At 48.3% G+C, this 24,787-nt stretch overlaps 1 long non-coding RNA gene across 2 annotated transcripts in view; it reads left to right on the top strand.

The window, feature by feature from the left end:
- Window positions 1–21,269, top strand: part of LOC138249128 (uncharacterized) — a 348,152-nt gene extending 326,883 nt beyond the window's left edge. For both annotated transcript variants that reach the window (XR_011194735.1, XR_011194736.1), the window contains one exon: window positions 21,035–21,269. This is a non-coding gene — a long non-coding RNA (uncharacterized lncRNA). The remainder of the gene's footprint in view (window positions 1–21,034) is intronic.
- The last annotated feature ends 3,518 nt before the right edge of the window (window positions 21,270–24,787 follow it).

Raw genomic sequence — 24,787 nt, 5'->3', positions numbered from 1 at the left:
CCTCCCCAATCCATCATACACAGGAGGACTCTCTAACAATGTCCTCTGACATGTTATTGGTATAGCCTGCTGATCTTTGCCCTCTGCGCTGTCTGAATGTCCTGGCCTCCAATGTTGTGGGGTCCCTGCTTCATGATTGAATCTCATCACTGTCTACAAACTCCGGCAGCAGTGAGATGGTAGCTCTCCTGCCTGTTGGAGTTGAGGTGATGGGTTGAGGGGATGGTGGTGTTGTCAGTAGGCCCTCTGGCTGCAATGGTTCATGACATGTCCGGGCTGCGATGGTTCATGACATGTCCGGGCTGCGATCTGTGTAAATGCATGTAAATAGTTAGTGTACATAAATGGATACAGTTTGCCCACATTATTGTTGTGATTCTGCTTCATGTGTTTGTGACATGTTTATGTTGTACAGATATGTTTGGTGTAGTCAAAAGCACACAGGTCAGCAAGCCAATGACATGTACTACAACTCCCAAGATGCACTGCTGAGGTGGGGAAAGCAACCCAATGGAGTTATACATGTTGTGACGTATGATATATGTACATGCTAACATTATGTTTTGTTATGTAAGTAAAGGGAAGACGACTTACCCTGGATGGTTCCCAATGTGTTGATGTCAGCTACTCCCACCACACTCTCTGCTTCCAGGACCCTCTCTATGAGTGTCTCCATGGGAGTTGGAGGGGGGGTATTTTGAGGGTCATACACCTGTTTCACGTCTCTCTGCCACCCTGCTAGCCACCTTCTCCTTCGTACGATACTTCAGGTCATACCACCTTTTTCTAATCTCAGAAATGGTCCTCTGGGTGACTCCTAGGGAGGTAACCTTCTCCAGGATGCTGCTTCAGATCCATGTCTTTTGGCTTCCTGGCACTGAGAAGGAGGCCTTCCCAAACAGTTGGTCCATATAGGCCACACGTTCCTCTGTCAGGAGCTCCAGCTCCTTCTCAGTAAATATGAGCTTCCTCTTCTTGCTCCCCGAGTCCTTGTTCCCATCTTCTGTAGCCATGGTCTTCCCCAGGGATGGTGTTATTCAGTGGCAGTGGTGATGCAGCGCTGTAGGCTTCCGGGTTGTGGCCACACCATATATTTGTAAACTTCCTGGTATGACATCATCATTATACATCCAGAAAGCTCTCTTTCCTATTTAGCAATTTCCAAAATGACAATTTCCTAATTTCAAATGCAAATCTGTGTAAATCGCTATTTGTGGAATTGGCAGCTATATACACATCGAGTTGCGATTCTCAAATAGTGATTTCTATGGATTTGCAATTTGGAAATTGCAAAACAGGAATTCCGTACATTCCCTAGGTGAATACAGGTATTAATTTTCAAATGCTTCCTTTCAGAATCGGCAAGGATTTATTAAGTGCATAGTAAATATTCAACTAGAGAATGAGGTGTATTTTGATAGAGTCATCTTCTAAGTTATAGCCATTGCACATCTTGAATAGGTGCAGATCCACAAATAAATTAATAAAAATCAAGATTTGTCAATTTGACAACACAATATACAATATCTGTTTGATCCACTTTAGACAGACAAAGCACACTGTGTGTAGCGAGACAGCAATCCAATCATTTTGGCAACAATTCAGCAGTAATCATTGGCCAATGTATTACTGATGGTTTCCTGGATGAGTTGTCAAGGTGAGATGTCTTGGCATGATGAGAATAGCAGCTTGGCTAGGGTTCAGAATTGTAAACTTTACGAGCCATTGTGTAAGTAACAAACTACTTACTGTTGGTTGTAGGCAAGTCAACTACTGAGTTAAATAAAACGTCTGTGGCTATATGATAGCCATTAGGGTAAGCGAACATTAAAGACATTTTCATAATTATTGATATGAAACAGACCTAAACTCCTTTGATTTAAAAAATCTTTATTAATTTTACAGGCAAGTTGAAACCAAAAAAGATATCACAGTAATGCAGATAACAAAAAAAACCAAAAATAAATACATAAATAAATAAGTAAGTAAATAAATAAATAACTAAATAAATAAAAACATAAGGGAGAGGAATAGTAAGGAATGTCATTATATCAGAACAATCATATATCAAGTATCTTCTGGTGAATCAAAGAACTAGGAAACAGGAATCTGTAAAAGCTGATAGAGGCAGGAAGCAATTTGTTCTGCAACATTGTATCACATTGTTGATATGCATAATATTCTCTATATTTCTAGAAACTGTTTAAGAGAAGATATAAGAAAGTGAAGAGAAGTGAGAAAATAATAAAGTGAGTGTGAAGGATATATGGTTTAACAATTGTGGTTTGAAAAGCTCACTAGAGCTAATGTAGGTGGGAACAGTATTATAATAGTGTAGTATTGTAGTGTTTATAGAGTTGGGATCACGTGGGGGGGAGTTGTATTGGCAAAATATGTATCCCAACTTTTCCACATGGGCCTATGTTTGGGTGTCCTGGGGGAGTGTTGGAGGGCAATGTTATCTGCCACTCTTAAGTGAGTTATTCAAATTAACAATGTCTTGAATGAGATGGTGGGGGGATTTTTCCATTTACTAATCACAGATTTACAAGCTGCCATTAAGAGAAGATCTAATAGGAGGCTATTGTTAGTAGAACCCATATGTGTGGATCTAGGAATCCATTAATAAGGAGAGAAAATTCTGTCTTGGACTAAAAGCCAAATAGAGTTGAGATAAATGTGAATACCTTGTCCCAGAATGGGGAATCTGCACAGCAAAAGAATAAAAGGTATGCTAGATCACCAGTTTCTTCCTTGTAGTGACAGCATATCAGATCCTCTTTTACAGTCATTTTATGTAGATGTGAAGGTGTGCAATATGTTCTGTGTAGCTGCCAATATTTAGTCTGGGACAAGGCAGGAAAGATTTTGTGGGAGATTAAATCCCATTTCAGATTCCATTCTTTAATCAGAATTACGTTTTTTCTATTCCATTTCTTCATTATCCCATGTGTAAAGATGTGTAGTTTTCCAATATAAGAGTTTTATAAAATTTGGATACCTGATGTCTGGTTTTATTGAAAGTGTTTATGAAGTAGGGTAGCAGTAGTTTCATGATGTTAGTTTTAGCTTTGGAAATACAGGTTTTGAGTTTGAGAAAATCATACAATTCAATATATTCTAGTTTGTATTGGGATTGGCAGTTATTAAAAGTGAGTGGTGAGATCTTTGTGCCAAGTTGTTTTATAAAATGAATGCCTTTAGTGGTCTAAGATTTCATGTATAGAGGAGAGCTGCGTATTTTAAATTTTGGATTCTTCCTAATCAAGGTAAAGTTGGATTGTTTTAAAAGGTTGTCTATCTGTAACAGAATATTTAGTAATTTTGAATATGTAGTTAGAAGGTTGTGAATGATTGACTTTAGTGGATGGTAGCATAGTGGGGTCTATATCCTCCAAAACAGCCCTTTCAACCAAAAGCTAGGTGGGAGTATAATCCTCTGGTGAGCAAAACAATAGGGACCCCTCTTTGGCCAGGAAGACAATCTGATCATTTCTAAAGTTAGCTAAATTAATGCCACCTAGATTGATTGGGAGATTAAGGGCCTCATTCCGACCCTGGCGGTCATGGACCGCCAGGGCCGGGGACGGAGGAAGCACCGCCAACAGGCTGGCGGTGCTTCAGGGGCAATTCTGACCGCGGCAGTAAAGCTGCGGTCAGAAAAGGGAAACCAGCGGTTTCCTGCCGGTTTTCCCCTGCCCCAGGGAATCCTCCACGGCGGCGCTGCAAGCAGCGCCGCCATGGGGATTCCGACCCCCTTCCCGCCAGCCTGTTCCTGGCGGTTTACACCGCCAGGAAGAGGCTGGCGGGAACGGGTGTCGTGGGGCCCCTGGGGGCCCCTGCCGTGCCCATGCCACTGGCATGGGCACGGCAGGGGCCCCCTAACAGGGCCCCATTAAGATTTTCAGTGTCTGCAAAGCAGACACTGAAAATCGCGACGGGTGCCACTGCACCCGTCGCACACCAGCAACTCTGTCGGCTCCATTCGGAGCCGGCTTCATCGTTGCTGGGCCTTTCCCGCTGGGCGGGCGGGCGGCCTTTTGGCGGTCGCCCGCCTGCCCAGCGGGAAAGTCAAAATGACCGCCGCGGTCATTTGACCGCGGTACGGTCATTTGACCGCGGTACGGTCTTTTGGCGGTCTCCGCCCGGCGGGCGGTGCCCGCCACCCACCGGGGTCGGAATGACCCCCTAAGTCTTTTAGTGATATCCTGGGTCATTTATTTGCCAAATAAAATTCACTTTAAGCTTGCGGATATTTTGTGGGAAATCATCTGATAGCATGAGGGGGAGCATGCTGATTAAGTATTTGACTACAGGCGCTACCATCATCTTAATTGTCTCTATCTGCCCCCACCATTTGATAAATTTAGAATTCCACCTACCTAAAGGTTTGTTATTTTCTTTAGTGCAAGTTTTTCATTGTATTGAACATTATCTATTGTAACGATTGTATGTAACTCTTTAATAGCATCTATTGAATTCTATGCCCCAGTATTTCAAGTGGTGAGGTTACCATGCTAAACCTCTATCTCCCAGGAGTTCCTGAGTGCAAATGCATTAAGGCATTCGACTTCATATTTATCTCTGTTCAGTTGTAAGCTGATACTAACGCATAGTTATCAATTGCATCTATGAGGATTTTTATAGATGAGTGAGCGTTCTCGGTGACAATCAAAATGTCATCCACACGTGCTGAAACTTTTGCAATAGTGTTATTGAAATTAATAATGGACAGTGCCAAGATGAAGAGAGAAGGGCAGAATGGGCAGCCTTGTCTCATACTTTTTTTTGAGCTTCAATGAAGTAGAGCCGAACCTGCTCGCTCTAATTCTTGCATGTGGGTTGCTGTACAGCGCCCTTGTCATTTTAATAAAACCATCTCCTAGACTGAATATTTTTAGTGATTCTTTAAGGAAGGTCCATGAAACTTTATCGAAGGCCTCCTCGGCATCCAAAGTTATTGTGACTGTTTCTGAGTTGGATACTTTGATTCTTTTCAGTACATTGCACAGAAGCCGAGTACTCTCATTGGACATGGGTTTTTTCATGAAGCCCACCTGTAAGTGACATATTAGTTGGGGTAAGTAAGGTTCAAGTCTTTTAGCCAGTATTTTAGATCTTACTATCAAGATTAATGAGAGAATTGGTCTACAGTTTTTTGCTAATAACGAATTTGTACCTTCTTTAGGGAGAACTGTAATTTGTAATTTGTGCAATTTGTAATTCTGTGTCAGGACTTGGAGGTGAGGATAAGGCTACTCTTTCTTCATTTATTTTTATCCAGCGGCTATTAGGTTTTATAACATTCAACAATAAAAACTACATTTCCCTTGAAACCATTGGAAAAAGCATAAAAAAACAGTGCATAGGAATATGTAATTTCCCTTCATATTCCCTGCAGATGTTCTATCTCCTTCTTTCTTCACTGCTCCAGCAGCCAGATAGTGCCTTGTTTTGTCCTCGTGGTTGTCAAAAGCGTTCATGTAATTGGTTTTTACTATCTGCTCGTATAAACTTTTCTTTCCAGCATTGTCAATTTTTGTTTACACGGCCGCTGGAAAGTTTTCTCTCCTTCGTGGTCGCACCGCTTTTGACCGCTAGGAAACCCACACTATGGGCCTCATTACAACCCTGGCGGTCAAAGACCGCCAGGGTTGTTTTGCCGATTGTACCGCCAACAGGCTGGCGGTACAATCTGCCGTATTATGACCATGGCGGATACGCCGCGGTTGCACCGCCGGGACCGGCGGTTCCCCGCCATGGTTGTCCTGGCGGTTTTAATCCGCCAGGGCAGCGCTGCCCAGGGGATTATGACTCCCCTTCCCCCCAGCCTGTCCATGGCAGTAGAGACCGCCATTGACAGGCTGGCGGGAAGGGGAGTCAAGGGGCCCCTGGGGGACCCTGCACTGCCCATGCACTTGGTGTGGGCAGTGCATGGGCCCCCAGGCACAGCCCCACCCTGCTTTTCACTGTCTGAACAGCAGACAGTGAAAAGCGCGACGGGTGCAGCTGCACCCGTCGCATGGCCGCAACACTGCCGGCTCCATTAGGAACCGGCTCCAATGTTACGGCCGACATCCCAGCCGGCCCAGCGGGGATGTTGTAATGCGGCCGGCGGGATTGCGGCTGCATAGGCGGCCGCTCGGCGGTCCAAAATTGGCGGGCGGCCTCCGCCGCCCACCAAGGTTGTAATGAGGGCCTATGTTTCATATTCGCTTGGCGCACCCAACCCCCATATGGCCGGCGCGTCATTTCACCATTGTCTTCAAAAAGGTGAAGTGCGTTTGGCCGCAGCTGCCATCTCGGGGGCTGAATTATTTGCTGTTGAGGCATAGTCAGAGCCACAGCCTGGAGACTTACACCCACTCATCGAGTAGGACCAGCCTTGCGTAAGGCTTAATTGTCAGGGTGAGTCCCAGGCGAACTGTAAGGCTCCCAGTAAATCAACAGGAGTGCCGCCCTCCTGCCACTACAGCCCTCCATACCTTAAGGCGCTAACCCAATCTAGCGGTCTTCCTGCTACACGCCTTTCCAAGATATTGTTTAAATACTGGGTTTTCCCATAGTCACCCCCCCTATACTTCACTGCCAGCAAGTATATACTGGTGTCTTCAGCCTAATAGGCTTGCTCATACTAACATTGGACTAACCTTACTCTAGAGTGGTACACCTACGCTTCCCCATAGAGGATTTGGGAAAGTACATGGAGGAGGAACACGTCACTTACCCCTCCCATGATGGCAATTCCTGTCACATAATGGAGAGATCCATTTTTATTCATGTGTCGCAAGTCGTGGCGCCCCTGGAAAAGAAAATAGTCCAGTTGCAGGCTCAGCACCAAAAAACCCTTGACTCAAGGGAATACTTGTCTGGGTTGGCGACCCACTTACCTCCAGGGCACACTTCGATGTCTATTCAGGAAAGCAAGTGCAAGCGCGCAGAGATTAAAGAAGTTTATCTAGATGCCTTCAAGCGACTCAAGAAGACTTTGATGAACTCCCAACCTGTCCCTCCTGTTTCCCAACCTATGACCTCAGCAGGGGAGCCCACCCCTACCTCGCCAACCCCAGATTGGGGAGATGGGGATGATTCCCCTGTTTTTTCTGACAGGGAGCAGAGTAGGCCCTGGTGTCCTTTATCGGACCCCTCGCCCACTGATATGGACTCAGGTGTCCAAACGAATCCCCCACCTTTGACCTCTGACATGTTAGGTCCGGATCTTATTCATCCTCGCTCATCAGAGTGGTCCCCAGCTCCTTGTCAGGCTGGGCCCAAAGGGATCTAATATTCCTAGGAAATGCAAACTGTGCGAGTTGCACAAAGTGGTGCTGGTCTCTTTTAACTGACCCTAAGTTAGGCGAACTATTCACCTCAGAAGCAGGTGAAAAGCCAGAGGGTGCTCTCTTTGGAGATCCTTTAATTCGCGAACTAGGTAAATCTTTGAGTATGTTCAATTCGCTTGACAAAGCGCAGTCCTCCATTTAGGGTATCTTCAACACCCATGCTTTTGCAGTAGTGGCATGGGGTGCTCGGCCGGTTGCGCCGCCTTCTCAGCCTCCACCAAAGGTTAGGATGCTCGCCGCAGATAGAGGCAAGACCAGTCCAAGTTCAGGAATTTATATCCTTCCATATTCTACCCCAGACGTCGGGGTGCAAGAGTACGAAGGAGCTGCTCCTTCAATTCTGCCAAGGTAAGTGTGCAGGCAGGCCTCGGTTGGTCTCTGTATCAGGGGCAGATTGGGGGAATTCTTCCACAGTTGGCAATGCCTCACTTCAGATGTCTGAGTCCTTCAAGCAGTATGGGGCTTTCAGATAGAGTTTTACATATTTCCATCCCAACCCCTCACCCCATAACCCATATGTTTCTCCTCCTCCCAGGTGGCACTAATAAATACAGAGATTAACTCACTTCTGCGGAAAGGGGTGATTGTCCTAACGGTGTGGTATCCACACGGTTTTCTGAGCAATCTATTCCTGGTGTAAAAGAGAGATGGGGCCAACGCCCAGTAATCAACCTCAAAGAATTCAACGAATGGGTGATACATCGTTACTTCAAAATGGAGGGCATCCACCTTCTTATCGATTTGTTGTAGATAAACAATTGGATGGTCTGCCTGTTCCTCAAAGATGCCTAACAGTGCCCATCTTCCCTCCTCACAAGCTCTTTCTGCAATTTCTGTGGAGATCTCAGACATTTGAGTTTGTATCCCTTCCTTTCGGTCTGTCCTCAGCTCCTGGGTGCTTCACCAAGGTGATGAAACTGGTGTTGGAACACTTAAGGGCCCAAGTGCTCAGACTGATCATCTATCTGGATGACATTCTTATCTTCAAACAGTGTCCATGTCTTCTCTTTCTTCACCTACAGTTCACCATAGATCTGCTGGAATCTCTGGGTTTCATAATCAATGAACAGAAACCCTCTCTAACCCTGGACCAATCCACTAAATTTCTGGGGTGGCTGATAGGCTCAGTAAGGGCTACTTTATGTATTCCTTTTCAGAAACTCTCCAAGCACAAACTGAAACGTACCTTGGCCAAGTCCACGGTCTCTCTGATGCCAGTGGAGAATGTTGGGGGACACGTTGCAGGGAGTTCCTCACTGGTGGAAAATGGTTTTCCAAAGAGCAAATCCTGCATATCAGTTGCTTGGAGTTAATGGCAGGTTCCTTTGCGCTGAATTGTTGGACCAAGGACAATGTGGCTGCAGTATGCTGTGTCAATCACCTAGGCCAGACAAAGTCCAAGACACTTTCAGACCTAGCACGGTCCCTGTAGGACTACTGCTTGACCAACCAGATTTTGGTGGTGGCAGAGCATCTTTCGGGAAAGTCCAATCAGATGGCAGACTGGCACTCCTATCATTGGCAGGATGCCAGTCTGTGGAAGCTGCATTCAAAGGTATTTCGAGCTCTCCAAGCCTGCTGGGGGCCTTTCTCAATTGACCTGTTTGCATCCTGTCTGGATCACCAACTAGTGAGTTTCTACAGCTGGCACCCAGATCACGTTGTGATAGCGACCAATGCCTTTCTCCAAGACTGGAGCAAAGAGAGGGGCTATGCCTTTCTGACTTTTTCAATGATCAAGCGACTATCCCCTCAAGTACATCGTCAGCAGGCAGATGTTGTGGTGATCACCCCAGTTTGGAGGTCTCAAGTTTGGTTTCCAGTTCTGAAGGAACTTTCTTGGGATTTTCCAAACCTTCTACCCCTATTCCGGATCTCCTCAAAGATCCCCAGGGGAATCCGCATCACTTGGTGTTATTTCTTTCTCTCCATCTCATGGCGTGGCGTATTTCAGGGAATGTTGGAAAGTCCCAGGGCTTTCTCAAGAAGCTGCCAGCTTGCCTCCAGGGCATGGGCTGACTCGAAAAACAGGAGATTCTGTTCTGCCTGATCATGATGGTTGGGTTGGTGTCATCAACAACAGCTGGATCCCGTGGGGGCGGACATCGTCTGTATCTTAAATATTTTGCCCTCTCTTGCAGCGGAAGGCTTAGCCTATCGGTCTATCAATGCCTTTAGGTCAGCCATTTCTTCCAGCCATATTCCCGTGGATGAGCATCCTGCGTGCGAGTATCCCTTCGCTTGAGAACTTTTGAGGGTAATTAGGTCATCATCTCCTCTTCAAACTCGTTACTCTAAGTTATTAATGTTAATACAGGGAGTGCAGAATTATTAGGCAAGTTGTATTTTTGAGGATTAATTTTATTATTGAACAACCATGTTCTCAATGAACCCAAAAAACTCATTAATATCAAAGCTGAATATTTTTGGAAGTAGTTTTTAGTTTGTTTTTAGTTTTAGCTATGTTAGGGGGATATCTGTGTGTGCAGGTGACTATTACTGTGCATAATTATTAGGCAACTTAACAAAAAACAAATATATACCCATTTCAATTATTTATTATTACCAGTGAAACCAATATAACATCTCAACATTCACAAATATACATTTCTGACATTCAAAAACAAAACAAAAACAAATCAGTGACCAATATAGCCACCTTTCTTTGCAAGGACACTCAAAAGCCTGCCATCCATGGATTCTGTCAGTGTTTTGATCTGTTCACCATCAACATTGCGTGCAGCAGCAACCACAGCCTCCCAGACACTGTTCAGAGAGGTGTACTGTTTTCCCTCCTTGTAAATCTCACATTTGATGATGGACCACAGGTTCTCAATGGGGTTCAGATCAGGTGAACAAGGAGGCCATGTCATTAGATTTCCTTCTTTTATACCCTTTCTTGCCAGCCACGCTGTGGAGTACTTGGACGCGTGTGATGGAGCATTGTCCTGCATGAAAATCATGTTTTTCTTGAAGGATGCAGACTTCTTCCTGTACCACTGCTTGAAGAAGGTGTCTTCCAGGAACTGGCAGTAGGACTGGGAGTTGAGCTTGACTCCATCCTCAACCCGAAAAGGCCCCACAAGCTCATCTTTGATGATACCAGCCCAAACCAGTACTCCACCTCCACCTTGCTGGCGTCTGAGTCGGACTGGAGCTCTCTGCCCTTTACCAATCCAGCCACGGGCCCATCCATCTGGCCCATCAAGACTCACTCTCATTTCATCAGCCAATAAAACCTTAGAAAATCAGTCTTGAGATATTTCTTGGCCCAGTCTTGACGTTTCAGCTTGTGTGTCTGGTTCAGTGGTGGTCGTCTTTCAGCCTTTCTTACCTTGGCCATGTCTCTGAGTATTGCACACCTTGTGCTTTTGGGCACTCCAGTGATGTTGCAGCTCTGAAATATGGCCAAACTGGTGGCAAGTGGCATCGTGGCAGCTGCACGCTTGACTTTTCTCAGTTCATGGGCAGTTATTTTGCGCCTTGGTTTTTCCACACGCTTCTTGCGACCCTGTTGACTATTTTGAATGAAACGCTTGATTGTTCGATGATCACGCTTCAGAAGCTTTGCAATTTTAAGAGTGCTGCATCCCTCTGCAAGATATCTCACTATTTTTGACTTTTCTGAGCCTGTCAAGTCCTTCTTTTGACCCATTTTGCCAAAGGAAAGGAAGTTGCCTAATAATTATGCACATCTGATATTGGGTGTTGATGTCATTAGACCACACCCCTTCTCATTACAGAGATGCACATCACCTAATATGCTTAATTGGTAGTAGGCTTTCGAGCCTATACAGCTTGGAGTAAGACAACATGCATAAAGAGGATGATGTGGTCAAAATACTCATTTGCCTAATAATTCTGCACTCCCTGTATGGTGCTTTGCCTTTTTCAGTCATGGCTTTCAAATAAGTATTAGTCTAGAAATTATTTTATGCCTGGTGTCTTTTCGCAGGGTTTCAGATGTGAGAGCCTTGGACTTAAAAGGTAGAGTATTCACTCCTGAGGGTGTAACCTTTAACATTTCTAGGAGAACAAAATGTAACTCAAGGGTGGTGTCTTACCCTGCTTTCCCGGTTGTTCGAAAAGGGATGTGTCACCAGGACCTTACGGGACTATGAATCCATTAGAGAGGAACTATGGGGGTGATTCTAACCCTGGCGGTCAGTGATAAAGCGGCGGCCAACCCGCCAACAGGCTGGCGGTCCAAAAAATTGAATTCTGACCCTGGCGGGAACCGCCAACACAGCCCGCCACATTAACACTCCGCCCGCCACGGCGGTACAGACAAACAGCGCAGCGGTCACCGCCAACAGACAGGCGGCAGACAATGTACCGCCCACAGTATCATAACTCACCATTCCGCCACCTTTTCCGGGGCGGGAGCCCCGCCGATAAAAACACGGCGGAAACAGACTACGAATGGGAAAACGCTCACCTCTACGCACTCCACGAGGAAGGAGGACAGCATGGAACCCGAATTAAACATCCTACCTGCTCTCGTCTACCTGCTCATCTACCACGAGTACGAACGCCGGCGCAGACGACAACGGTGAGTACAGCACCTACGACACACGGGAGGGGGGAGGAGGAAAGCTTACGGCACACACATATGCGACCCCCACCCCCCCAAACTATGTACACACCAATGCAGAGCAACAAGTCACAGTGACACCACCCAAACCCCCCTGAAAAATGCAAAGACATAATTAAATTGTGAATAAAAATTTATGTACAAAATAGGCTCTGAAAAGTAATGGTCAACTAGCCAAAAAATCAACATAAAAATAATTCTATATACAGTGCAATGGATAACCGAGGCAATTAGTCCTGCACATCAAAAGAAAATCGAAGTGTCCGTGGGCCAAAGTGTAACAACACAAGGGCAAAGCCCACACAGGAGACCTGAGTCCTCTGGAGAGAACACTGCAGGGGCATCTGATGAAAAAACTACAGGCACCTCAGGGGGAAGGGAAGGGGGGTGCACCACAGCCACATGAGTCCACGACACCAGATCCACGAAGGGGCCACCATGCCTACTGTGCCATCCTGGGGAGTGCAAAGCCACAGTCTCTCAAGTCTCTACAGTAGGTGGGTTGCCCACTGTTCCATCCTGGGGAGTGCAAAGCCACAGTCTCTCAAGTCTCTACAGTTGGTGGGTTGCCCACTGTGCCATCCTGGGGAGTGCAAAGCCACAGTCTCTCAAGTCTATACAGTAGGTGGGTTGCCCACTGTTCCATCCTGGGGAGTGCAAAGCCACAGTCCATCAGGTGGATTACAGTCTCCACTGGTCAAGGAGGAGGCATGGTGGGCACAGTGAACCGTTAACAGTGCATGCAGGAAGGGCCCAGCGGAGCGGTGGTTGAGATGGCGGGGCCCAGCGGAGCGGTGCTTGACAGGAAGGGCCCAGCAGAGCGGTGCTTGAGACGGCGGGGCCCAGCGGAGCGGTGCTTGAGACGGCGGTGCCCAGCGGAGCAGTGCTTGACAGGAAGGGCCCAGCGGAGCGGTGCTTGAGACGGCGGGGCCCAGCGGAGCGGTGCTTGACAGGAAGGGCCCAGCGGAGCGGTGCTTGACAGGAAGGGCCCAGCGGAGCGGTGCTTGAGACGCCGGGGCCCAGCGGAGCGGTGCTTGACAGGAAGGGCCCAGCGGAGCGGTGCTTGAGACGGCGGGGCCCAGCGGAGCGGTGCTTGACAGGAAGGGCCCAGCGGAGTGGTGCTTGACAGGAAGGGCCCAGCGGAGCGGTGCTTGAGACGGCGGGGCCCAGCGGCGCGGTGCTTGACAGGAAGGGCCCAGCGGAGCGGTGCTTGAGACGGCGGGGCCCAGCGGAGCGGTGCTTGACAGGAAGGGCCCAGCGGAGCGGTGCTTGACAGGAAGGGCCCAGCGGAGCGGTGCTTGACAGGAAGGGCCCAGCGGAGCGGTGCTTGAGACGGCGGGGCCCTGTTCAGCGGTGCTCTTCTGCACGGCGGGGCCCTGTACAGCAGTGCTCTTCTGCACGGCGGGGCCCTCTTCAGCGGTGCTATTCTGCACGGCGGGGCCCTCTTCAGCGGTGCTCTTCTGCACGGCGGGGCCCTGTTCAGCGGTGCTCTTCTGCACGGCGGGGCCCTCTTCAGTGGTGCTCTTCTGCACGGCGGGGCCCTGTTCAGCGGTGCACTTCTGCACAGCGGGGCCCTGTTCAGCGGTGCTCTTCTGCACGGCGGGCCCTCTTCAGCGGTGCTCTTCTGCACGGCGGGGCACTGTTCAGCGGTGCTCTTCTGCACGGCGGGGCCCTGTTCAGCGGTGCTCTTCTGCACGGCGGGGCCCTCTTCAGCGGTGCTTTTCTGCACGGCGGGGCCCTCTTCAGCGGTGCTCGTCCAGTGAGTCAAGGGAGCCAGACCTGGCCTGGACTCCCTGCTCAGTCACCCTCCGACCGTCCTGTTGCTGGACCCTTCGGTGACGGAGTCCTGGGCCCTTTGGTGTCCTCCCTAACACCCGGGATGGGGCTTGTGGGCCCCTCCTGCTCCGCGCTCCTGCTGGCTGACTTCTCCGCCTTGCTGCCCTTTCGCTCCTTAGATGGGGCTCTCGGGCCCTTGCCTCCCCTAGATGTTGTGGCTGGTGAAGTGGGCGAACTTTGCTCCTTGGGGGCAGCCGTGTCAGTCCTCTCACGGCGGCCCTTTATTTTCCTGGTCCTCTTGCCTGGGGGGGGTCTGGCTGTCCCCTTGCTGCTGATTGAAGTGTCACTGCTGGCAAAGGGTGGACTCCAGAACCCATGCACCACAGTGACACTCGAAGCTGGGCTGGTGGTGGCTGAGGTGCTCTTGGGACTCTTTGCAGATGGAGGGGGTGGGTCAGTGGAGGGAAAGAGGTTAAGATTAGCGAGGAAAAGTTTTTTAGGACCAAGGTAAAGGGTAGGAGAAGTGGTGATGGGAGTGGAGGAAGAGGATGTGGTTGTAGGAGAGTCAGGTGTGCTGTCTTTGGGTGCAGGTGCTTGTGCTGGAGGCTGTCGTGAGGTGGATGGCTGTTGGGTGGGTGTCTGCCTGCGTTTGTGTGTCTTGGAAGAGGGGGTGACAGACACAGTGGGAGAGGACACAGGGGACGTGTAAATGGTAGTGGGGGTGGTGACTGCACGTGTGCGGACTGTACTGGAGGGTGTGCTGGTGATGGAAGCACTGGCTGATGGTGGTGTGCATGCAGGTGTGAGTGTAGACGTCACAGGGAGGGAGGAGGGAGACGAGGAGGAGGGGGACACAGAGGTGGTAGTGACTGTTGGAATGTCTGCATCTGGGTGTTGCTTGTGTGAATGCTTGTGGGTTCTGTGGTGCTTGTGTCTGGATGAGCTGCCCTTGGGTGTTGAGGTGTGTGCAGGCTGGTCTGATGGTGTGGATGGGATAGGCTGAGGAACAGGAGACAGAGACAGGGTGGAGGCAGTCAGAAGAGGGAGGCTGGAAACTGGGACAATGGCTGCCGTCAGTGCTGAGGCCAGAGCATTGAACGATCGTTGATGGGCAGCCTGACCCGAATGAATGCCCTCCAGGTAGGCATTGCTCCGATGCACCTCCCTTTCTACCCCCTGGATGGCATTCAAAAGGGTAGTCTGCCCAACAATGATGGTCCTCAGGAAGTCAATGACCTCCTCACTGAGGGCAGCAGGGGTAACAGGGGCAGGGGCTGAGGTGCCTGGGGCGAAGGAGAAGCCCGCCTTCCTGGGCGAGCGGGCACGGAGCGTAGGCTGAGGGGCTGCTGGGAGGGCGGGGCTGGTGCGCTGGGTGGCTGTACCTGTAGAGGCGGGGGGTCCGGATGTTGCCGCCACCGCTAGGGAGCTCCCATCCGAGGACGTGTCGGTGTCGCTGGTGTCACCACCGGTCCCCGTTGTGGTGCTCCCCTCACCCTCCGGATCACTGGTGCCCTCGGTGTCTGTTCCTGGGCCCACCGGGGCCTTGTGACTTGCAGCTCCCTCGTGCTCCGATGCCAATTCTCCTCCGCCTGATGATGCTAATGCACACATGCACAAGAAGATGAAGAAGAAGGGTGGGGGGAGAAAAACGAAGACCAGGTTGAGTGCATGCAATGTCAACACCGTTGGCGGAGAGGACAGACACAGGAGCCTCATGCACTAAGCCGTGCATTCGGGGTACACTACTCAGTACTTCTGACTAGGACAACAGGTCTAGAGACGACAAACGCGCACATGTGTGATGCTGGACCATCGATAGCTGTACTTGTCACCCTACAGAGGTGGGGGCCGGGAGCACAGGGCCATGCCTAAAGGAGAGGACTACACTACAGAAAGCGCCCTGGCCTAATGTCACCCACAACCCTCCTCCCCCAACCAGACGCCTCCACTGCGCAGAGAGATAGCAGAATGTGCTTATACTCACCCTCTTGTGTCTGCTGTGATGTCCTCAAGCACCCATCCAAATCAGGGTAGGCCACCGCCAGGATCCGGGACATCAGGGGGGTCAGGGTACGACTGGCACCCCTCCTAGGTTGGGAGGCCATCCCCAGCAGTGACTCGGCGGTCTTCCTGGTCCCGCGGCGGATGTCCTCCCACCTCTTGCGGCAGTGGGTGCCCCGTCTGACGTGGACCCCCAGGGCCCGGACTTCCTTGGCGATGGCACGCCAAATGTCCACTTTCTGATGGGCGCTGACCTATTTGACATGTACAGGGTGGGAAGGAAAAATTCATCAATTTTCTGCATGTTAGATGCGATTGGCCCCCCTCCCCAACCTTGCCATATGGCACATGCTCTCATCTGTCGTGCGTTGCACTCCTCATTCGCCCCCCACCCCACCAACTTACATCCACCCCACTCCACACAGGCATAGCCCATTCAATGTGCACCCAGTGTACTTACCTGTTGGTCTGGAGGACCGTAGAGTAACGCATACTGGGGGAGGACCCCATCCACAAGTTTCTCCAACTCCTCAGACGTGAAGGCAGGGGCCCTTTCCCCAGTCGCAGCAGCCATTGTCACTTCCAGACCGAGGTCACAGCAGCACTTGCAGTATAGGTCCTCTCCTGTGGATGATCAGGTCTCGAGTGATTAAGCAGATAGAAAATGGCGGTCACGCCCGCGGCGGTGCGTACCGCGACCGCCGGCGCACCTCGTCATTGGCTCCTGAAACCCATAGGCTTCAATGTTAGCCAATGCGGCTTCGTATAGCGGTCTTCGACCGCCTACCTCCACGGTGTGCCACGCCAGCGCATTGACCTCACATCCCATTGTCCCACTTCACAGGTCAGGCAGCCGCCATTTCAAGGGCCCACATGGCATAATTTGTACTGCGTCACACAGGCCTAGGCCTTGCATTGCCACACATACACGCCTTTCAATACATAGATAATCGTGTGCTCGGCATGCTGTGGTGAACGTACCTGTGATTTGCTTGACTCTGTGCTCCATGTTGTCCTTCCTAGGCACCGTCCGCTGGGACTTGCGAGGAGAAGGATGAATCCTCGCGTGTACCGACCGCTGGTGGACCTGTCGACAATGGAAGAACGCCATATCATACTACGATACCGACTTGACCGAGCCACTATACATGAACTGTGTGCCCAGCTGGAGCCAGCCCTGATGTCCCCCATCCGCCAACCCACAGGAATTCCCCCTCTAGTGCAGGTTCTGTCAGTCCTCCATTTTTGGCAAGTGGCTCATTCCAGACAACAGTGGCCATGTCATCTGGAATGTCTCAGCCTATGTTTTCCAAAATTTTGTCTAGAGTGTTGTCTGCCCTGACGAAACACATGCAGAGCTACATTGTATTCCCTGAGGAGGTTGATTTGGCCACTGTGAAGGGTGATTTTTATGCCCTTGGACATATCCCCAACATAATTGGTGCCATTGATGGGACCCATGTGGCTTTAGTACCCCCAAAAGACGATGAGCAGGTGTACAGAAACAGGAAAAGTTACCATTCTATGAACGTCCAGGTGGTCTGTTTGGCTGACCAGTACATCTCCCATGTGAATGCCAAGTTCCCTGGGTCAGTGCATGACGCGTATGTGATGCGTAATAGCAGCATCCCTTATGTGATGGAACAGCTACAGAGACAATGTGTGGCTAATTGGTGACTCTGGTTACCCCAACCTGCCTTGGCTATTGACCCCAGTGAGGAATCCCCGGACCAGGGCAGAGGAACGGTACAATGAGGCCCATGGGCAAACTAGGAGGATCATAGAAAGAACCTTTGGCCTCCTGAAGGCCAGGTTTAGGTGCCTGCATATGACAGGGGGATCCCTGATGTACTCACCAAAGAAGGTGTGCCAGATCATCGTGGCCTGCTGTATGCTTCACAATCTGGCATTGCGACGTCAGGTGCCTTTCCTGCAGGAGGATGGTCCAGATGGTGGTGTTGAAGCAGCTGTGGAGCCTGCGGAGAGTGAAGAGGAGGAAGACGAAGAGGACGACCCAGACAACAGGGACAGAGTTATCCAACAGTATTTTCAGTAGCACACAGGTAAGAATCACCCACGCCATTTAACATTTACTGAAAGCCCCCTGCATCTTTACTTTGTGTATTTCCCCCCAGTTCTTTTAAACTGTTTGATTTTCCCTTCCCTTTTCAGTGCTGTATGACCCACTGCGTGACTTCTGCTTGGTTAGCCCATGGACTAATGCTTATTGACATCGGTATGTTGTCATCACAAAAATAACAGAACATTATTGATCAGTAATGTGTTATACATTTGTAAATAATACAGGCTGACTCCTGAATGATTTCAGTGCAACGAGTGATTTATTTATAGTGCTAGATATTGGTACATGATATTAAAACGGTGATGGGTGAGGGTGGAGTTATGTCCATGGCAGAGCCCAGTTCTCAGTTTCACAGGTGCATTTTCCATATGCCTGTGGAAGGATGGAGCAGGGGCAGTTCAAGGTTGGACAGGGTGACACTGTGGGTCAGTGGGATGACATCAGGGGGTATCTTATGCTGGCGGGGGTCTTGGCATCCTACTCTGTCTTCCTGTGAGATCTCAGGTTCCTCTTGCGGGGTGGTTGTTCTTCAGCAGGAGGTGGGGTTCTGGTGGGCCGTTGTTCTGTGGGGGCCTCCTGACCACTAGCGCCGGCGGAGGTGGTAAGCTGTTCCTGGCTAGTGACAGGGGCCCTTTGTGGTGCCACATGGTCCCGCAATGTGGTTTCTATCCGGTTGAGGGCCTGGACTATGGTCCCCATAGCGGTAGCGATGTTCCTGAGTTCATTGCTGAACCCCATGTACCGTTCCTCCTGCTGTGCCTGGATCTCGGTGAACCTGGCCAGTACCGTCGCCATCGTCTCCTGGGAGTGATGGTATGCTCCCATGATGGTGGTGAGGGCCTCTTGGAGAGTCGGTTCCCTGGGCCTGTCCTCCCCCCCCCTGTCGCACAGCAGCCCTCCCAGTTGCCCTGTTTCCCCGGGCCTCTGTCCCCTGGACGGTGTGCCCACTACCACTGCCCCCAGGTCCCTGTTGTTGTTGGGGTGTTGGGTCAGCCTGGGTGCCCTGTAGTGGCGGACACACCGCTGATTGACACGTCCGCGAGACAGAGGCATGGGCCCGCTGGGTGGGAGCTGTGCTGGTGTTCCCAGAGGGGGTTGGGTCTGCTGTGGCCTGTGTCTGTGTGTGGGGAACCGACTGTCCAGAGGTCCCCGATGGTCCGGGCTGGTCATCAGGTTCTAGGTCGACAGAGCTGCTGTCCTCGCTGGGGGCCTGTTCTGGGGGTGGGATGGACAAATCTGGACCCTCCGTGGCGGTGTGTTGGCGTTCGGGCCCTGCAGGGGTAAAGGAGTATGGTTATTCTTTCTGTGTGTGCCATGGCGTGCATTTTGAGTGCCCTTGTCCCCCAGTGCTGGCATTCCCTTGTGGGAGGTGTTGTGAGGGTGGTGGGGGGGGGGGGGGGTGTATGGGTATGTGCAATGGTCATGCTTTGGTGGTGGCTGTCTATGGTTTGTTTTGGCATTCAGGGGTTGGTGTTGTTTAGGGTGGGCTGTGCTGGTGAGACATTGGCAGGGAGGTTGTGTGCTGGGGGGTTGAGATTGGGGGTGGGGGGGGTTGGCATGCTGGTGGTTCGGGGGAGGTGAAGTAGTTGAGATTCGACTTACCAGAGTCCATTCCTCCGTGTACTCCAGCGAGGCCATCAGGATGCAGGATGTTTACTACCTCTTGCTCCCATGCTGTGAATTGGGGTGGAGTGAGTGGGGGTCCGCCGCCAGTCTTCTGCACAGCGATGTTGTGTCGCGACACCATCGAGCGCACCTTCCCCCGTAGGTCGTTCCACCGCTTTCTGATATCTTCCCGATTTCTGGGATCCTGTCCCACAGCGTTGACCCTGTCTACGATCCTTTGCCATAGCTCAGCCTTCCTTGCTATAGTGGTGTGCTGCACCTGTGTGTGGAAGAGCTGGGGCTCAACCCTTATAATTTCCTCCACCATGACCCTGAGTTCTTGGTCCGAGAACCTGGGGTGTCTTTGGGGTGCCATGGGGTGGTGTGGATGAGGTGTGGGGTGGTGTTTGTGGTGATGTGCGTGGTGATATGTGGTGATGTGTGCGTAAATGTGGTGTGGGTGATGAAGTTGGGTTCCTGTGTGTGTTGGGGTTTTCGATTGCTGTGCTCGCTCTCTCTATCTCTATCGCCTTCTCTCCGATTTCCAACTAGTGGGGGTTTGTGGGTGATGTGGGTGTGTGTTTTATTGTTGATTGGATGTGTGGGAGTGTTGTTTGTATGTGTGTCAGGTGTGTGTATTTCAAATTGTCCAATGTGGCTGTGTTTTGGAGCTGTGTGTGTATTTTGAGCGCGGCGGTGTGTACCGCCAATGGAATACCGCGGTTGAAAGACCGCCGCGTGGATTCGTGGGTCAGAATGGCATGGGCGTGTTTGTGTTGGCGTGACGGTGGAGGTTTGGTCATCTCCAGTTTTCCGCGGCCCGCTGATGAGGTGGCCTTCCTTGGATGTCAGATTTTTGGCGGTTTCACAGTTGGTGGTCAGAATGACCGTGGCGGTTTACCACGGCTGCGGCGGTAGAATGGCGGACTTCTGACCGGCGGTAAGGGCCTTTTACCGCCGAGGTCAGAATGACCCCCTATGTTTCCTGGTAGACGTGCTACTTCTAATTTCTCTAACTAAACCTCACAAACCAGTATCCTTGCCTACGATTGCAAGATGGGTCAGATGGGCCATGCAGGAGGCCGGTATCAATACTTCCCAGTTTGGAGCCCATTCTGTGAAAGGGCCAATGCATCCAAAGCCTTCTCTTTAGGGGCCAGGTTTGAGGATATCCTCAATGCAGTGGATTGGTCCTCGGATTAAACTTTTAAATGGTTTTATTTTAAACCGGGGACGAATCCCGCAACCTGAGTAGTTGATAAGATTTAAACTAGCTTAATCCTCTTCTCAGAGTCCTGACATAGAATGAAAAATGTCCTAGAAAATATAAAGTTTCAATTCTATGAAGGACTTGGAGGTGAGGATTAGCCTACCTAGGTGTACTACGGTACTGGGCCCTCCCAAATGCATCTTTCAAAAAAGGGAGTGGAGGCCCGATGACTCAATAATGGGTAGGTACCGAAAGTTTGGTTTTCTATGTTTCATGGATTCACTGTTGTTTTTTTTATCGTGATGCACTGGTACCTGTGTATTTTAAATTCCTTTGATTCTAGTCTTGTGTTGTGCTTATTGATGCTTCATCAGAGTATCTAGCTAGTTCTTCATACTATTTTTTCTTTTTTACTTGGTCAGGTCTGGACTCCACTAAACAGGGATGATGCAAGGAAGAATTGGCTGTGTTTGCAGGAAGAAAGAGGGTGATAGAGTATCTTCAGGAAATATGAAGGGAAATGAAAAGACTCTGATTGGATGAACTGTTCTTTTAATGTTTTTTCCCACAGTTTCATGGGAAATGTAGTTTTTATTGTTGAATGTTATGAAACCTTATGGCTGCCGGCTGAAAATAAATGAAAAAAGAATAGCCTCATCTTTGCCTTCGAGTCCTTAATAGAATTGAAACTTTCTTGTACATTTGTTTGGAAATGTTTCCATTGTATTTATATAGTGCTTACTACCCCTGATGAGGTGCTGAAGCGCTTTTTGGTGAGTAGTATGCTACTCCAGAACCCAAAAGGATTAGTGGTGGATTAGCATAGGTAAATAGAAGTATAGTATTAATATAGGGAGGTATGAGTTATTTTGAGTGGAGGACAGGTGAGTCTGTTAGTTGGATTGAATTGAATAGTGGAGGGATAGAAGAGGGAAGAATACAGAAGTGTAATTGGGGGATCATAGTAGTAAGGTGAAGTTTGGGATGAGTAAAGGAGAGGTGGAGGAGGGAAGAGTTTATAGAAATGATTTAGGGAGATCATAGTAGTAAAATGAGGTTTGGGATGAGTCAAAGGAGAGATACATGAGGGTTGTTTTGTAGATCATAAACTAAGGTTTGGGGTGAGCCAGGAGGGGTGGAGGATAGAAGAGTCTAGGAAGGGTTATTTTGGAGATCATATTGGTAGAATGGGTTTGGGATGAGTCAGAGAGTGGAGATAGAGGATAGATTGATAAAGGTATAAGAAGTCAATTTGCCATGCTTATTAGGTCATTTTCAACAGAATCGTTGTCTGCACGTCTCAGCTGGTCCCCAACCTTTGATGTGGTATACCAACTAAGATATGGACCTCAATGTATCTCGCCTGTGGTGTTAGAGATAGATTCAGAGTCTGCAAAATAATTAAATAAATCTACAAGAGAGGGAGGGATTGCGTTGGTGAAAGCTTTATAAAAATTGTTGGTAAAGCCATCTGGGCCTAGGGCTTTATTCAGTTTCAGGTATTTAACAGCCATGATTATTTCACGTTTGCTGATTGTAGAGTATAGAGATGTTCTATTGTCCTCATTTATGTGTGAAAGTTATATTTTATCCAGGTATGTTTTACAGGCCTCAAGAGATGTGTGTGAGACAATTGTGTAAAAGGATTCATACCATTCTTGGAATATGTCTAAAGTTTTGTGGGGGTTTGTTTGAACATTGTTTGTGTTATCTGTAAGTGAGGTAATATCTTTTTGGTTCTCTTTATGTTTTAAATAGGATGCAAGCATTTTACCTGCTTTGCTTGCTTCTCAGAGTTTTCACTTATAAACAATTTGAGGGTGGCGCTGTCTAGCTTCAATATGTGAAGTGTCTTGAGTTTTTTAATTTCTTGTTCTAATTCATTGATTTTAGTATTTTGATTTTTGTTTAGTTCATCCCAAAATGTAGTTAAGGGAATATCAGGTGATTTATTGTTGTTGATGGAATTTTTGATTGGTTTTTCTATGGTTCCCTGTTATCTGTGATCTTGAGAATGTCTTCATTAAACCACTATATTTTACAATACGGTTTAGGGTTAGTTCCCATAAGTGACATTGTTATACAGGAGTGATCTGAAATCAGTCTAGGAAGTATTTTAGTTTGATCAATGAGGGGGGTGTATGATCCAGAAATGAAGAGATAATCAAGTCTGGAGTAAGAATTATATAAGGTATAGAAAAAAGTGTAATCTTTAGTATCAGGGCTTTGGAGTCTCCAACAGTTTTGGAAATTATATTTGGAGCATATTGAGATTTCGAGGGGTGGTATGTGCATATAGATTGTCAAGGACCGTGTTAAAGACAAGTTTGAAGTCACCACCAACTAATGTTAATTTGTCATCTGGAATTTGACCCAATTTGTCAGAGAGGGAGTTCCAGAAGGAGGAGTCATCTGTGCTTTGGACCTTATGTGCTGACGACATGTATTTATAATTTTTGCAAAGTTTTGTAATAATCCATCTACCTTCTGTGTCTTCAGAATGATAATCTATCCTCAGGTCTGATTCTGTGGAGATCAGGGTCACCATTTCTCTTGTGAATTGCAAGGCGAGCGCATTACCTCACTAGTCCAATTGTTTTTCAAAATAGATCCCTGGTTTCTTGTAACATGATTATGTCAGCTTTGGATATGAATATGTAGTCTGCAATTTTCCGGTGTTTAACAGGGTGCTTAACATTCAGTAACAACACTTTTATGTTGTCAGTGAGAGAGGGCTTTGCTGTAATAAAAAAGACATTTAATAATATTTCCTAACCTGCTATGTGAGTGAGATGGGATCTGAAGAGCATGTTTTGTTCTGAGGGAGAGATGTGTCATCGGCAGAAGAGTGGTGTAAATCACTGGATCTGACGACTTTGAATGCATCCAATATCTAAGTATACTATTTAATACAAAAGTGGCCTGCTGTGATGGTAGTGAAAAGCAAAACCATGCTACTTGGCCTTCACTGTTACGTTATATCAATAGGGAAAACAAAAGAAAGTAGAACATTGAAAACATAAGATAAGAGAAAAATCAACGTAATAAACCCTCCCCAAATCCCCTTTCCCGCCCCATCACCCATCCAAACCAATCACTGAAAATGGACAGAGAAGCTCCAGCCTAGTTCCAATGGAGTTGTTGATGTTTCATACATACATACATACATACATACATGAGCCCGTGATAGAGCCTACGTGAGCCTATGGGAAAATATATAACAGGAAGGTTTGAGTATCTTGAGATTGGGAAGGAAGCATATTACTATGCACAATACATGACTGGTAGAAAGGCACTTAGTAAATACTTTTATAGAGATGAATGTGATCCCGTATAAACCAATTATGTTAACCATTCAATAAGAAAAAAATAAGGTTAGAACATAGTCAGGTAACATTTAAGCTTTAAGGCAAGCAGAATAATTCCAAGAGACTGGTTAATCAATGCTAGGTAGGTACTGAAACAGTGCAATATGAATACAGTAGAAACATGGTATTGATGTAGAAAATGTAAGGTTGGGCAAACAGTATAGCATTATGGCAATATCAGTTCAGGATAAATCTCTATTTGGACGTAGAGTGATTAGATTGCATCAGTAGAGACAACATATCAGTGTATTTCTGAAGTAAAACAGGACACAGATACAGGTGAGCAGGAGCCAGGCGTAACTCCAACAGGTGCCTAACTTGGCTCAGATTTTCCTCCTGTTTGATTTGGTATGTTTAGTTTCCATTCCACGCTCCTCCCTTCCATCTAGAAAGGCTGAGAGCTCTTTGTGGTCAACAAAGATGTGATGTTTCCCTTCAGCCAAAACTTTGAACTTTGCCTGGCCTGCAAAAGAGCAATGAAGATTCATGCTTTTAAGTCTCAGGTGGAGGACTAGGAAGCCCTTCCTGGTATCAACTGTTGTCTTCAAGTAGCCTTGTGAAATGAAGATGTTTTTGAGGTCCAGAGAATGTGGTTATTTTTATGCATTTAATTTAAGATCAATTTCATGTGTTGGTAGTTCAGGGGTCTGCACCCAATCTGTCTTGTGATATGGTTGATCATAGGTTTAAACAACGGGGCGTGGTGTGTGCTTTCCAGTTCAAAATCTTTGTTAAAGGACAGGCCAGTAGTTTGCAGTATTCAGTTTTCTAAAAATGACATACAAGATACTAATGAATCTTCAAACC

The sequence above is a fragment of the Pleurodeles waltl genome, chromosome 8 (assembly GCF_031143425.1).
Source record: "Pleurodeles waltl isolate 20211129_DDA chromosome 8, aPleWal1.hap1.20221129, whole genome shotgun sequence".
Lineage (NCBI taxonomy): Eukaryota > Metazoa > Chordata > Amphibia > Caudata > Salamandridae > Pleurodeles > Pleurodeles waltl.
The sequence above is the reverse complement of the archived record's forward strand: the minus strand, read 5'-3'. Positions and strand labels throughout refer to the sequence as shown.